The sequence below is a fragment of the Oncorhynchus gorbuscha genome, linkage group LG20 (assembly GCF_021184085.1).
Source record: "Oncorhynchus gorbuscha isolate QuinsamMale2020 ecotype Even-year linkage group LG20, OgorEven_v1.0, whole genome shotgun sequence".
In the NCBI taxonomy this organism is placed as follows: domain Eukaryota; kingdom Metazoa; phylum Chordata; class Actinopteri; order Salmoniformes; family Salmonidae; genus Oncorhynchus; species Oncorhynchus gorbuscha.
This window is the reverse complement of record NC_060192.1, coordinates 2,473,421-2,488,172: the sequence shown is the minus strand read 5'-3', so window position 1 is coordinate 2,488,172 and position 14,752 is coordinate 2,473,421. Positions and strand designations below refer to the sequence as shown.

The following is a 14,752-nucleotide window of genomic DNA, read 5'->3' as shown; positions in this document are numbered from 1 at the left end:
AAGAAGAAAGCCATTTCTTAATGATATCCATAAAAAGTGTCGTTTAAAGTTTGCCACAAGCCACCTGGGAGACACACCAAACATGCATCACAATTCTGATATGTTTTCCACTAGTTGTTATTTTGATCAATCACTTCAGATCTTTTCACATCAGAACTTTTGCAGCTGATCTGACTGGTGAAAAGACAAATTACTGAAAAATATATCGGAAATGGGCTGTTTGACCAAGTTACAAAACACCAAGTGGAGTAGTTGTAGTAATCCACAACATTTTCAAGAAAGCAGAGGAGGAAAAAGTCAAAAAAGAGGACTTGAAAACAATAATAATGAAGGGGGGGAAATATGAGTGGAGATGTGTAGGGTTCATATATATATGTATATATATATATTTATTATTATTATTATAATATATTTATTATAAGTATATTATTATAATATATTTATATAATATATATTTATTATTATTATATTATTATAATATATTTATATAAGTATATTATTATAATATATTTATATAAGTAATATAAATAAGGTTCAAAATCCAGGAGAGCTGTGTTTTTTATTAAGGATCCTTTTCTGAGATCTTAGAGTCGACACACAGCCCTCCTTCACACACATTCCTAGTCAGCCCTGCGCCTCTGCCACCGACCCTGTTCTCACTGGACGACCCTGTCACAGCTGCTTCATGGGAAAACAGAACGCACCCTTGGACAAGCTAGTGAGGACCTTTCAGATCCGCCACATGTTGCTACGCCAGGCTCTGGTAGAGTGCTTGGGAACCCTGATTCTCGTGGTGAGTGGGGACTGTTCTACGTCACTAGAGTAGCATTACCTATGTAAATAAAACCCTTCTCTTGAGTCTAAGCCTTTAGAGGGCGATATCTACTACGCTAACATATGAAATTGTTATAGGGAAGGAAGTATGCTTTGAAGTGTTTTTCCTATATCTGAAACCTGTATTTAACTCCTTTAGTTTTGGCACATTCTACCCCCTATTCACTTCTATTATTTTTTTACCGCCCAGTACCAGGTTACCTTCAGACAAGTCTTATTATCCTTGTGGGCGTCTTCGAGCAAAACAGCTAACCTGCCTGCGTTCGTGAGTCTCCGCTTTGGATCATCCAAATAGCTTCTAGCTCAAAACGTTAAGACTTTGCAGACGTTTTTGCGAAAGGGAACTTTTCGGCATCCTCTCATGTCTGACAAACACCCATCTTTGGAAGCGGAGGTCTACATCAGCAGATTCAGTGGATTGAAAGGCAGCACGTGCAAAAACAAAAAACAGGAAGTCTCTAGCGTAAACACACAGGTTTTTATTTAATATAATGGGATGTCGCCGGACATCGACCTCAGAGTGTTATGAGGGGGTGACTGTCAATAGGAAACACAGTGCCATACTATCATTAGCTATCCAACAAGTAGGAGCTGAGTGACAGCTTGTGGGTATGAAAAGAATGTCCTCCAAAAATCTAGATGGGGCAGGTTATTAACCCAATTGATTGTTTATTAAGTATTTTAAATCCTCTGACGTTGTTTTTCATGTCGAAGACTTAACACTGGAAATGAACATCCTTTACTTTAAATTAATACATTTAAATAATATTGTTTTCCATATAACCAGGTAATTAATTCTGAGAGAAAGTGAAGTCATCAGATAATTATTAATACTTCCTTGTTGATATTACGTTCCATATTTACACAGATTCACTGTGTTTTGTAAAATATAGAAATTGATCTATAATTAATCCACAAACATATTCACATGCATACCGCTGTAGGGAGAACTCAAAACCTAGCCTATATGAGACAAAGCAACGGAATAGAATAGAATCGTATCCCTTTCACCCTCCAAGGTGAAAGATAATTGTCATGTAACCAACTCGTTCACGTAGGTAACTGAAACCTCCTTGGTATTCAGCTCAATCCAAATAAAGCACGTGAGATTAATACACAAACGGCTACCTGGTATCAACCATTTCCAATGGTAACCACCACACAGCACAACAAGCAAAGATACGAGAGGGGGTGGTCATGCAATCTGGTATTTTCCTAGCCTGCAGTGTGAGAGGTGTAACTTATGTCTGATCCGCTGTTTGGACACACTACTGAGGGAAGCGTTATACCCCCCTGGCAAACACAATTCCCCTGGCCGTGGATGCCTGAAGGCAGGTCTTCTCTGCTCTAAAGAAAGCTCCACAGGTAGATATCTAGCTCGGAGCTTCAATAGCCACCATAACCCACCTACCACAACACACTCTTGATCAAATGCATATAGAAAGCTTTATATCTTCCCATGGAAACTCTGCACCAATGTATGATCCACCATGCTGCTTGGTTGAATATACAGCTGTCGGAAGTCAGAAGTTTGCATACACTTAGGTTGGAGTCATTAAAACTAATTTTTCAACCACTCCACACATTTCTTGTCAACAAACTATCATTTTGGCAAGTTCCAGAAAAAAATTCCAGAAAATTATGTCATGGCTTTTGAAGCTCCTGATAGGCTAATTGGCATCATTTGTTCAATTGGAGGTGTACCTGTGGATGTATTTCAAGACCTACCTTCAAGCTCAGCGCCTCTTTGCTTGACATCATGGGAAAATCAAAAGAAATCAGCCAAGACCTCAGAAAAAATATTGTAGACCTCCACAAGTCTGGTTCATCCTTGGGAGCAATTTCCAAATGCCTGAAGGTACCACATTCATCTGTACATATAATAGTACGCAAGTATAAAGACCATGGGACCACGCAGCCGTCGCTTAGTCTCATAGAGATGAACATACTTTGGTGTGAAAAGTTCCAATCAATCCCAGAACAACAGCAAAGGACCTTGTGAAGATGCTGGAGGAAACAGGTACAAAAGTATCTATATCCACAATAAAACGAGTCCTATATCGACATAACCTGAAAGACCGCTCAGCAAGGAAGAAGCCACTGCTCCAAAACCGCCATAAAAAGCCAGACTTCGGTTTGCAACTGCACATGGAGACAAAGATCGTACTTCTTGTCCTCTAGTCTGATGAAAAAAAAAACTGTTTGGCCATAATGACCATCATTATGTTTGAAGGAATAAGGGAGAGGCTTGCAAGCTGAAGAACACCATCCCAACCGTGAAGCACAGTGGTGGCAGCATCATGTTGTGGGGGTGGTTTACTGCAGGAGAGACTGGTGCACTTCACAAAATATATGGCATTATGAGGATGGAAAATGATGTGGATATATTGAAGCAACATCTCAAGACATCAGTCAGGAAGTTAAAGCTTGGTTTCAAATGGGTCTTCCAAATGGACAACGACCCCAAGCATACTTTCAAAGTTATGGCAAAATGGCTTATAAACAACAATGTTAAGGTATTGGAGTGGCCATCACAAAGCCCTGACTTCAATCCTATAGAAAATTTGTTGGCAAAACTGAAAAAGCATGTGCCAGCAAGGAGGCCTACAAACCTGATTCAGTTACAGCAGCTCTGTCAGGAGGAATGGGCCCAAATTCACCCAATTTATTGTTGGAAGCTTGTGAAAGGCTACCCAAAATGTTTGACCCAAGTTAAGCAATTGAAAGGCAATGCTACCAAATACTAATTGAGTGTATGTAAACTTCTGACCCACTGGGAATGTGATGAAAGAAATAAAATCTGAAATAAATCGTTCTCTCTACTATTATTCTGACATTTCACATTCTTAAAATAAAGTGGTGATCTTAACTGACCTAAGACAGGGGATTTTTACCAGGATTAAATCTCAGGAATTGTGGAAAAAATGAGTTTAATTGTATTTGGCTAGGGTGTATGTAAACTTCTGACTTCAACTGTATGCCTGTGCCAGATAATCTGCCGACCAGCGACCCCCAACGCACACCACCACGGCCCCTGGGCTCCGCAGCAAACCCATATCAACACACATACACACCACCCATGGGCTCCGTAGCACATTCAAAACGACACAAGCACGGCTTCTCGGGTCAATGTAATCCACGCCTCAGGCAAGATCTGTAGTAAGCTTAATGGCACAGGAAGAGGGGTGGCACTCCAGTCAAACGGTTGGAGGTGTTTACCTTCTTTGGTGACCTATTTTCTACCCTCTGTCTGTTTATCTGAGCGCTATACAGACCTAAAGTTGGAAAAGTCTTAAAACTCATTTGAAATAAGTACTGGACCACCGCTCGACCACAGGCATTTTCAGACAAAAGTTGATTGAACATCTTTTTAGGCCGGACAACAAGCTGACTAAAGCAGAAAGAGACTGGACTGGAACAGGCTATTCTCTATGCATGCTCCATTCTCACTAATCTACACAGAAAATGTCTACACAGATAGTCTGTAACTATCTGAATGTGATGCGCATGCCATAGTAAACTTGTTGATGATGAAGATGACCCTTAAATATAGTGTATTCCTTTATGGGGGGGGGGGGTGTCAGTGTAAACATCAACAAAATGTATCACAACAACACATTACAATGTTCACATTGCAGAGTCTCTCTCATCTCACATGTCTCTCTCCTCTCCCTGTAGGTGTTTGGCTGTGTTGCGGTGGCCCAGCTGGTGCTGAGTGGTGGCTACCATGGAATGTTCATCACCGTCAACTTTGCCTTTTGGCTTCGTTGCCACACTGGTCATACTGGACAGGTCTCAGGTGATGGGGGCACATTATCACTCTTACTTCCTCTGAAATCAAAGGTCCGGAAAATAAGAGTTTTCATTAGTCCGGACATTACTGTCTCATAGTAGCAAGTCTATTGGGAGTGATCAGTTAAACTATTGTGACAGACACATTCTACCTAAGGTAAACTAACAGTAATTTCAACTGCAATATTTAGAGACAGGAGACAAGAGAGAGAGAGAGAGCGAGAGAGAGAACTGCAAACAGTGGAAATCCGAGAGGCATACAGAGGAACAAAGAATGACACTCGCTTGCCCCTTAAATTTCAAAGTTATTGGGTCCATGAATGAAAGGAAAGTGTGAAATTACAAATTGAGTTATTTCTTCATTCACTATAAAAGCAAATCAAAAGGAAGGCAGGCAGCACAGAGAGTTCCGCAGTTCACTTGTGCCCACGTCTTCAATGCCTTTATAATGAGGCTGTCGCCCTCTAATACAGATGGCAGCTGTGAAAATAAGACTTGTATAATTAGGGACCTCCTACCATGCCGCAATTTAAGCTGCAAACGCAAGGTGAGAGGAGGGAGACCGACACCTACGAGAATGCGCAGTGTGAACAGTTCATTAGGTTTTCTACTTCAAGCTTTTAAAGGGCAAATCTACTGTAGCTTCATGGGATCATTTTCAGGGGCCTTTTCATCACTCCAATTGACTATGTGTCACAGAGACCTGCCATCCTAACAGGTATTTACTGAGTCTACTATTATGGCAGATAGTCTCGGGTCCTTTATTCCCCTCTGAGAAAAGGTTTTAAGAGAATCATCTATGGTCTTGATATACCTGGGTTGTTTTCTCTCATTTAGAGAAAATCAGGAGGAGACTTGGTTTAAAGAGGGATGGTCTTGGGTGTTTTTTACTCAGAGAAAATGCAATAGAATGAAACTGAGAAATGGCCATTCACCATTTGCCAAATTGTTCTTTGTCACAGGAGGCCACCTGAACCCAACTGTAACCTTCGCTCTCTGTCTATTGGGGAGTGAACCTTGGAGGAAGTTCCCTGTGTTTTTCTAATTCCAGACTCTGGGAGCCTTCCTGGGATCTGGGATCATATTTGGCATGCATTTTGGTGAGTGGAATTTGGAAATGCTTTATGATGATAAATGTCCAAACAACAACAACAATTTTTCTAGTTGCCATGTTCCACTGAAAACATTCAAGACTTCAAGTTTAGACTTAAATAACTGTTAACTCCCTTTTAACTGTTAAAGGGAGTTTCAATGTTATACAGCTACTGTAGATGGTACTGTACCACACACAATGTGGTATCTTATATGTTACCATGGTTTCTCCAGATGCATTGTGGGACTACGGCCAAGGAACACTGATCGTTTAGGGGGAGAATGCCACTGCTGGGATCTTTGCTACCTATCCCTCCAAACATCTCACTTTGGTTAATGGATTCTTTGACCAGGTACATTCACAATAGTATAGTATATTAGTGCATCCATATTAGGACAGTCTCTGAATCACAATAAGTTATATAGACTAATATCCTGTATGGAAACCATAGTATATAACAACAACCAACACATTTAATCAACAAAACACACAACAACCATATACAACTGAGCCTGGCTGTGTTACAGATGATAGGCACGGCTGCCCTGAGCATGTGTATCCTGGCCATCATGGACCCCTACAACAACCCTATTCACCGGGGATTGGAGGCCTTCACGGTGATCTTTGTGGTGCTGGTCATCGGTCTGTCCATGGGCTTCAATCCTGCCAGAGACCTGGGCCCACGCATATTTACTGCCCTGGCTGGCTGGGGTAGCGAGGTCTTCACGTGAGTCTCCTTAGGTTTTTTCTCCTGTTTTTTGGTTTCTGTGTTTTCTTTCTTTCTAATAATGACTTAAATATAGCATGTCTTATGGGAAGTTTTATCTTACCATAAGTTCTTAAAGATACTCTGCTCTCACTATTTACTCTGCATAGACATATAGCCTTGTCTCTGTCTTGGTCTCCCAAAGAGCTTATTCCTACTGGTTCTTCGTGTCCATCTTTGCCCCCTTCATTGACGCGGTGGTGGGGATGACGTTGTACCAGCTGATGGTGGGGTACCACGTGTAGGGAGAGGCACGGGAGAAGGGGGAAGAGGAAGAAAAGGAGGAGCAAGAGGAGATGCTTAAACTGTCCAGCCTTACAACCAAGGAGAGCGCCTGAGTGCATGAATCTTCTTACCTTGACCCATTTTAAACCCTCTCTATGTAGATAATATACTGTATGTCTTTGTAGTATTTTCTTGAATATTTAATGTCTTTCCTTAGTGACAAACTCGTTTCTTTGTGGGGATTAATAAAATATGATTCAATCAATTATTCCTTATATACCACCAGGTTCAAACCCTGAAGACAGTAGGGATCGATAGAGACCATTTGTCAACAGTACACACACACACACACACACACACACACACTGTATCTGCAGCTTCAGTATGCAACCTACTTTCGACATCAGAAACTCCTTCAAATCTAGAAAATAACAAAACAAAAACAGTCTTCGCTTATGCCGCCTTGCTGACAAAACTGCAGTAGTGATGCTTTGGCACAGAAAAAAAATGGAAAACAGAGGATTCAAAGCAGAAGTAGTATCACCTCTCACTCATTTGAAATGTGGTGCTGTGTTGAATTTGTGTTAGGATCTAAGAGACGAGATGACACCTAGTTAATGCCAAAAAAGGAAGTTGAGCACCCAGTATACAGTTTTACAATTTTTACTATGCTTTGCCCTTATAGTTAGGATTCTGGCTCTACTGAATTCAATATACAATGAACTATAATCTAATTGTATGCATTGTATACATATTGTACACATTAATTGTATACATATACAGTACCAGTCAAAATTTTAAACACACCTACTCATTCCAGGGTTTTTCTTGATTGTTACTATTTTCTACATTGTAGAATAATTGAAGACATCAAAACTATAAAATAACACATATGGAATCATGTAGTAACCAAAAATGTGTTAAACAAATCAATATATTTTATATGTGAAATTCTTAAAAGTAGCCACCCTTTGCTTTGATGACAGCTTTGCACACTCTTGGCATTTTCTCAAACAGCTTCATGAGGAATGTTTTTCCAACTGTGTGAAAGGAGTTCCCACATATGCTGAGCACTTGTTGGCTGCTTTTCCTTCACATTGTGGTCCAACTCATCCAAAACCATCTCTATTGGTTTGAGGTCGGGTGATTGTGGAGGCCAGGTCATCTGACCTGATCTGCAACACTCCATCACTCTCCTTCTTGGTCAAATAGAACACAGCTCCAGGCTGTGTAAGGGCTGAGTCATTGTCCTGGTGGGGAAAAAAATGATAGTCCCACTAAATGCTGACAAAAAGGGATGGTCTATTGCTGCAGAATGCTGTGGTTGCCATGCGTTTTAAGTGTGCCTTGAATTCTAAACAAATCACTGACAGTGTCACCAACAAAGCACCCCCACTCCATCACACCTCCTCCATGTGTGTCCAAACTTTTGACTGGTACTGTAAATCAGACACTAACACTCTGACCAGGCCATACAGTAGGTAGTACATGCATTACCCTTTCCACTCACACCCGTATACAAAAATGGTTCTTCAGCTGTCCCCATAGGACAAACCTTTTTGGTTCCAGGTAGAACCCTTTTGGGTTCCAAGTATAGCATGTTTCTTGAGCGAAAACAAAAAAATCCCAGAAGTGTTCCATACGCACAAAAAGCTTATTTCTCTCAAATTTGTGTACATCCCTGTTAGTGAGCATTTCTCCGTTGCCAAGATAATCCATCCACTTGACAGGTGTAGAATATCAAGAAGCGGATTAAACAGCATTATCATTACACAGGTGCACCTTGTGCTGCTGGACAATAAAAGGACCATTTAAAATATGCAGTTTAGTCAAACACCATACAGATGTCTCAAATTTCAAGGGAGAGTGCAATTGGCATGGTGGCCCACCATTGGCTGCATGCCTGCCCAGTCATGTGAAATCCATATATTAGGGCCTAGTGAATTTATTTCAATTTACTGATTTCCTTATATGAACTGTAACTCAGTAAAATCTTTGAACTTTTTGCATGTTGCATTAATATTTTTGATCGGTATATGTAAAAAGATGAGACATTGAGGATTATAATAAATAACCGTTTTGACGTCACACAAGTAACCCAAACACAGTCCAAATCTGCACATCTCATTTACATATTATAAAACATATACCGTGTAAATGTTTATGATCACTATGTTTCATATGTTCGTACAAGTTACAAGATGACATCAGATGGCGTCATACTTTTTTTGGTTGTTCTGAACAGAATGAGCCTATATGACTCTTTTCTACACAAATCAAATCATATTTGTCACATGAGCCGTATACAACAGGTGTAGACTTTACCACAAAATACTTGCTTATGAGCCCCTCCTACTGAGTAAAAAAATATTTTTAAAAATGTGACACAAGAGGAATGAAATACACAAGAATGTAGATAAATGTAGATACATTTATGTAGATACATGTGCATGGGTGCAACGTATTTGAGATAGATATGTACATGAAGGAGGGGTAAAGTGACTAGACATCAGAATAGATACTAATAAGGTATTAGAGGTAGATATGTACATGAAGGCAGGGTAAAGTGACTAGACATCAGGATAGATAATAATAAGGTATTTGAGGTAGATATGTACATGAAGGCAGGGTAAAGGGAATAGACATCAGGATAGATAATAATAAGGTATTAGAGGTAGATATGTACATGAAGGCAGGGTAAAGTGACTAGACATCAGGATAGATAATAATAAGGTATTAGAGGTAGATATGTACATGAAGGCAGGGTAAAGTGACTAGACATCAGGATAGATAATAATAAGGTATTAGAGGTAGATATGTACATGAAGGCAGGATAAAGTGACTAGACATCAGGATAGATAATAATAAGGTATTAGAGGTAGATATGTACATGAAGGCAGGGTAAAGTACCTAGGCATCAGGATAGATAATAATAAGGTATTAGAGGTAGATATGTACATGAAGGCAGGGTAAAGTGACTAGACATCAGGATAGATAATAAGGTATTAGAGGTAGATATGTACATGAAGGCAGGGTAAAGTGACTAGGCATCAGGATAGATAATAATAAGGTATTTGAGGTAGATATGTACATGAAGGCAGGGTAAAGTGACTAGGCATCAGGATAGATAATAATAAGGTATTAGAGGTAGATATGTACATGAAGGCAGGGTAAAGTGACTAGACATCAGGATAGATAATAATAAGGTATTAGAGGTAGATATGTACATGAAGGCAGGGTAAAGTGACTAGACATCAGGATAGATAATAATAAGGTATTTGAGGTAGATATGTACATGAAGGCAGGGTAAAGTGACTAGACATCAGGATAGATAATAATAAGGTATTAGAGGTAGATATGTACATGAAGGCAGGGTAAAGTGACTAGACATCAGGATAGATAATAATAAGGTATTAGAGGTAGATATGTACATGAAGGCAGGGTAAAGTGACTAGACATCAGGATAGATAATAATACGGTATTAGAGGTAGATATGTACATGAAGGCAGGGTAAAGTGACTAGGCATCAGGATAGATAATAATAAGGTATTAGAGGTAGATATGTACATGAAGGCAGGGTAAAGTGACTAGACATCAGGATAGATAATAATAAGGTATTAGAGGTAGATATGTACATGAAGGCAGGGTAAAGTGACTAGACATCAGGATAGATAATAATAAGGTATTTGAGGTAGATATGTACATGAAGGCAGGGTAAAGTGACTAGACATCAGGATAGATAATAATAAGGTATTAGAGGTAGATATGTACATGAAGGCAGGGTAAAGTGACTAGACATCAGGATAGATAATAATAAGGTATTAGAGGTAGATATGTACATGAAGGCAGGGTAAAGTGACTAGGCATCAGGATAGATAATAATAAGGTATTAGAGGTAGATATGTACATGAAGGCAGGGTAAAGTGACTAGACATCAGGATAGATAATAATAAGGTATTAGAGGTAGATATGTACATGAAGGCAGGGTAAAGTGACTAGACATCAGGATAGATAATAATACGGTATTAGAGGTAGATATGTACATGAAGGCAGGGTAAAGTGACTAGGCATCAGGATAGATAATAATAAGGTATTAGAGGTAGATATGTACATGAAGGCAGGATAAAGTGACTAGACATCAGGATAGATAATAAGGTATTAGAGGTAGATATGTACATGAAGGCAGGGTAAAGTACCTAGGCATCAGGATATATAATAATAAGGTATTAGAGGTAGATATGTACATGAAGGCAGGATAAAGTGACTAGACATCAGGATAGATAATAAGGTATTAGAGGTAGATATGTACATGAAGGCAGGGTAAAGTGACTAGGCATCAGGATAGATAATAATAAGGTATTTGAGGTAGATATGTACATGAAGGCAGGGTAAAGTGACTAGGCATCAGGATAGATAATAATAAGGTATTAGAGGTAGATATGTACATGAAGGCAGGGTAAAGTGACTAGACATCAGGATAGATAATAATAAGGTATTAGAGGTAGATATGTACATGAAGGCAGGGTAAAGTGACTAGACATCAGGATAGATAATAATAAGGTATTTGAGGTAGATATGTACATGAAGGCAGGGTAAAGTGACTAGACATCAGGATAGATAATAATAAGGTATTAGAGGTAGATATGTACATGAAGGCAGGGTAAAGTGACTAGACATCAGGATAGATAATAATAAGGTATTAGAGGTAGATATGTACATGAAGGCAGGGTAAAGTGACTAGGCATCAGGATAGATAATAATAAGGTATTTGATGTAGATATGTACATGAAGGCAGGGTAAAGTGACTAGGCATCAGGATAGATAATAATAAGGTATTTGAGGTAGATATGTACATGAAGGCAGGGTAAAGTGACTAGGCATCAGGATAGATAATAATAAGGTATTAGAGGTAGATATGTACATGAAGGCAGGGTAAAGTGACTAGACATCAGGATAGATAATAATAAGGTATTAGAGGTAGATATGTACATGAAGGCAGGGTAAAGTGACTAGACATCAGGATAGATAATAATAAGGTATTAGAGGTAGATATGTACATGAAGGCAGGGTAAAGTGACTAGGCATCAGGATAGATAATAATAAGGTATTAGAGGTAGATATGTACATGAAGGCAGGGTAAAGTGACTAGACATCAGGATAGATAATAATAAGGTATTAGAGGTAGATATGTACATGAAGGCAGGGTAAAGTGACTAGGCATCAGGATAGATAATAATAATAAGAGTAAAATAAAGAACAGAATAGCAGCAGCATATTATGAGTGTTAAAGTGTTAAAGTGTGTGTGGTTTTTTGTGTTTGTGTTGTGTTGGTATGTGTGTGTGTTTTATGTTTGTGTGTGCATGTAGTGTATGTGAATGTGTGTAGGTTTTGTGTGAGTGTCCGTGTCCGTGTAGTGTGAGTGCGTGTGTATCTGGTGTGTAAACATAGTCTTGTGAGTGTGCATAGAGTCAGTGCAAGATAGGGACAGTGTATATAGTCCAGGTAACCATTTAATTAAAACTATTTAGCACTCGAATGGCTATTTAGCAGTCTTATGGCTAGTGGGTAGAAGCTGTCTTCCTCTGACACCGCTTAATATAGAAGGAGGAAGGGAGCTCGGTCCCAATGATGTACTGGGCTGTCCGTACCACACTCTGTAGTGCTTCGGGGGCAGTGCACGTCGAGGGCAGTGCATTTGCCATACCAAGCGATGGTGCAGCCAGATAAGATGCTCTCGATGGTGCAGCTGTAGAACTTTGAGGATCCGAGGGCCAATGACAAATCTTTTTAGCCTCCTAAGGGGGAAGAGGCACTGTTGTGCCGTATTCACGACTGTGCAGGTGTGTGTGGACCATGTTAAGTCCTGAGTGATGTGGACGGCAAGGAACTTGAAGCTCTCGGCCCACTACACCACAGCCCTGTTGATGTGGGCGTGCTCTCCCGTCTTTCTTCTGTAGTCCACGATCAGTGTTACTGGCATTGAGGGAGACGTTGTTGTTAAGGCACCACACTACTAAGTCTCTGACCTCCCTTTAGGCTGTCTTATTGCCATCGGTGATCAGGCCTACCACCGTCGTATCATCTGCAAACTTGATGATGTTGAGGGAGTCATACCTGGCCATGCAGTTGTGGGTGAACAGGGAGTACAGGAGGGGAAGCACACACCCCTGAGTTACCCCAATGTTGAAGGTCAACGTGGCAGAGTTGTTGTGGCTTTTCCTAACCACTTGGGGCTGGCCAATCAGGAAGTCCAGTTGCAGAGGGAGGTGTTCAGTCCCGGGGTACTCAACTTGGCGATGAGTTGGAGGGGACTACGGTGTTGAACGCTGAGCTGTAGTCTATGAACAGCATTCTCACATAGTTATTTCCCCTCTTGTCCAGGTGGGAGAGGGCAGTGTGTGCAATTGTGCAATTCGTAACCTGTGGATCTGGGAGTGATATGGGAATTGGATTGGGTCCAGGATGTCTGGGATGATGATGTTAGTGTGTCCTGACCAGCCTTTCAAAAACACTTAGTATACTTAGTATACACATAGTATAACAGTATACACATAGTATAACAGATGTGAGTGCTACAGGGCGATAGTCATTTAGGCAGGTTACCTTGGTGTCCTTGGGAACAGGAACAATGGTGGTCAGCTTGAAACATGTTGGGATTACAGACTGGGACAAGGTGAGAGTGTACCAGTTCTTGAAGCCTCGTGTCAACTTCATCGGACCGCTTCCATACTTAGTGCCTCAATGATGCTTCCTGTTTCAGCTTTTGTTTGTAAACAGGAAGCAGGCGAATAGAGTCATGGTCAGAATTACCGAAGGGAGGACGAGGGAGGGCCTTATATGCATTTCTGTAGGTAGAATAAAAGTGGTCTAGAGTTTTAGTGTCCCTTGTGGCGCAGGAGACGTGTTGGTAGTAGTGAGGTAAAACAGTCTCCACGCGTTAAAGTCTCTGTCCATCAGAAATGCTGCCTCTGAGTGAACGGTTTCTTGTTTGTTTATGGCCCCATACAGTTTGTGGTGGTGTCGGTTTGTGGAGGGATGTAGACAGCTGTGATGATTTCGGATGAGAACTCTCTTGGTAGATTCAAGGATCTGCAGCTTACCATGAGCTATTCTATATCAGGTCCGCAAAAGCTCAAGATTGTCTTCACACTGGAAGCAGCTCACCAGTTGTTGTTTATGAATAGGCACATCCCTCCACTTTGGATTTGCCAGAGGCCGCATTTGTCAGATCGTGCTGCTGCATGGAGAAATCACTGAGTAATACATACGTAGAGTTATCCAGTCACGTCTCTGCAAGGCATATAATATTGCATATTTCCGTGTCTCTCTGGTAGGAGACTCTCGAACAAAGATCATCCATCTTATTCTCGAGTGGCTGGACATTTGCCAATAGAACAGACGGGAGTGCCGATCGATTTTCTCTTCATCTTAGTCTCAGCAGGATGCCGGCTTGTCTACGCCTGCTGTGTTTTAATAGCCCATGAAACATAGGGATAGGGTTCGGTATGAAGAAGGGAACAGCTGAGTCAGAGCTGAAGTCAAAGTCATGGTTAGTAACTGTCGACCTGATGTTCAGAAGTGCTCGGAGATCATTAGTATGAACTTTCTGTACAAAAAAGTAAGGATAATCACCAGAAAAAAAGTCACTTTGTAGCAAACACGCCAAAATTCCGATCTGTTTCTCTGAATTGCCTTGTGAAAAGCTTAAACTGTATGACCGTATTTTAAAACTTAGCTAGTCATGTTGGCAATAGAACAAACTTGACCAGCTAAACTTGACTTTTGGCAAACTCCAAGTGAGCTGTCATGTGCCTTTTACTGAGGAGTGGCTTCCATCTGGCCACTCTTTTTTTCCCTTTATTTAACTAGGTAATACTTATTTTAAATCAAATTTATTAAAAATCCTACAATGTGATTTTCTGGATTTTATTTCTTCTCATTTTGTCTGTCATAGTTGAAGTGTACCCATGATGAACATTACAGGCCTCTGTCATCTTTTTAAGTGGGGGAACTTGCACAATTGGTGGCTGACTAAATACTT

At 40.4% G+C, this 14,752-nt stretch overlaps 1 pseudogene; it reads left to right on the top strand.

Moving 5' to 3' along the window:
- Positions 1 to 685: 685 nt before the first annotated feature.
- LOC124007358 lies at positions 686 to 6,943 on the top strand (annotated as a pseudogene).
- Positions 6,944 to 14,752: the final 7,809 nt, after the last annotated feature.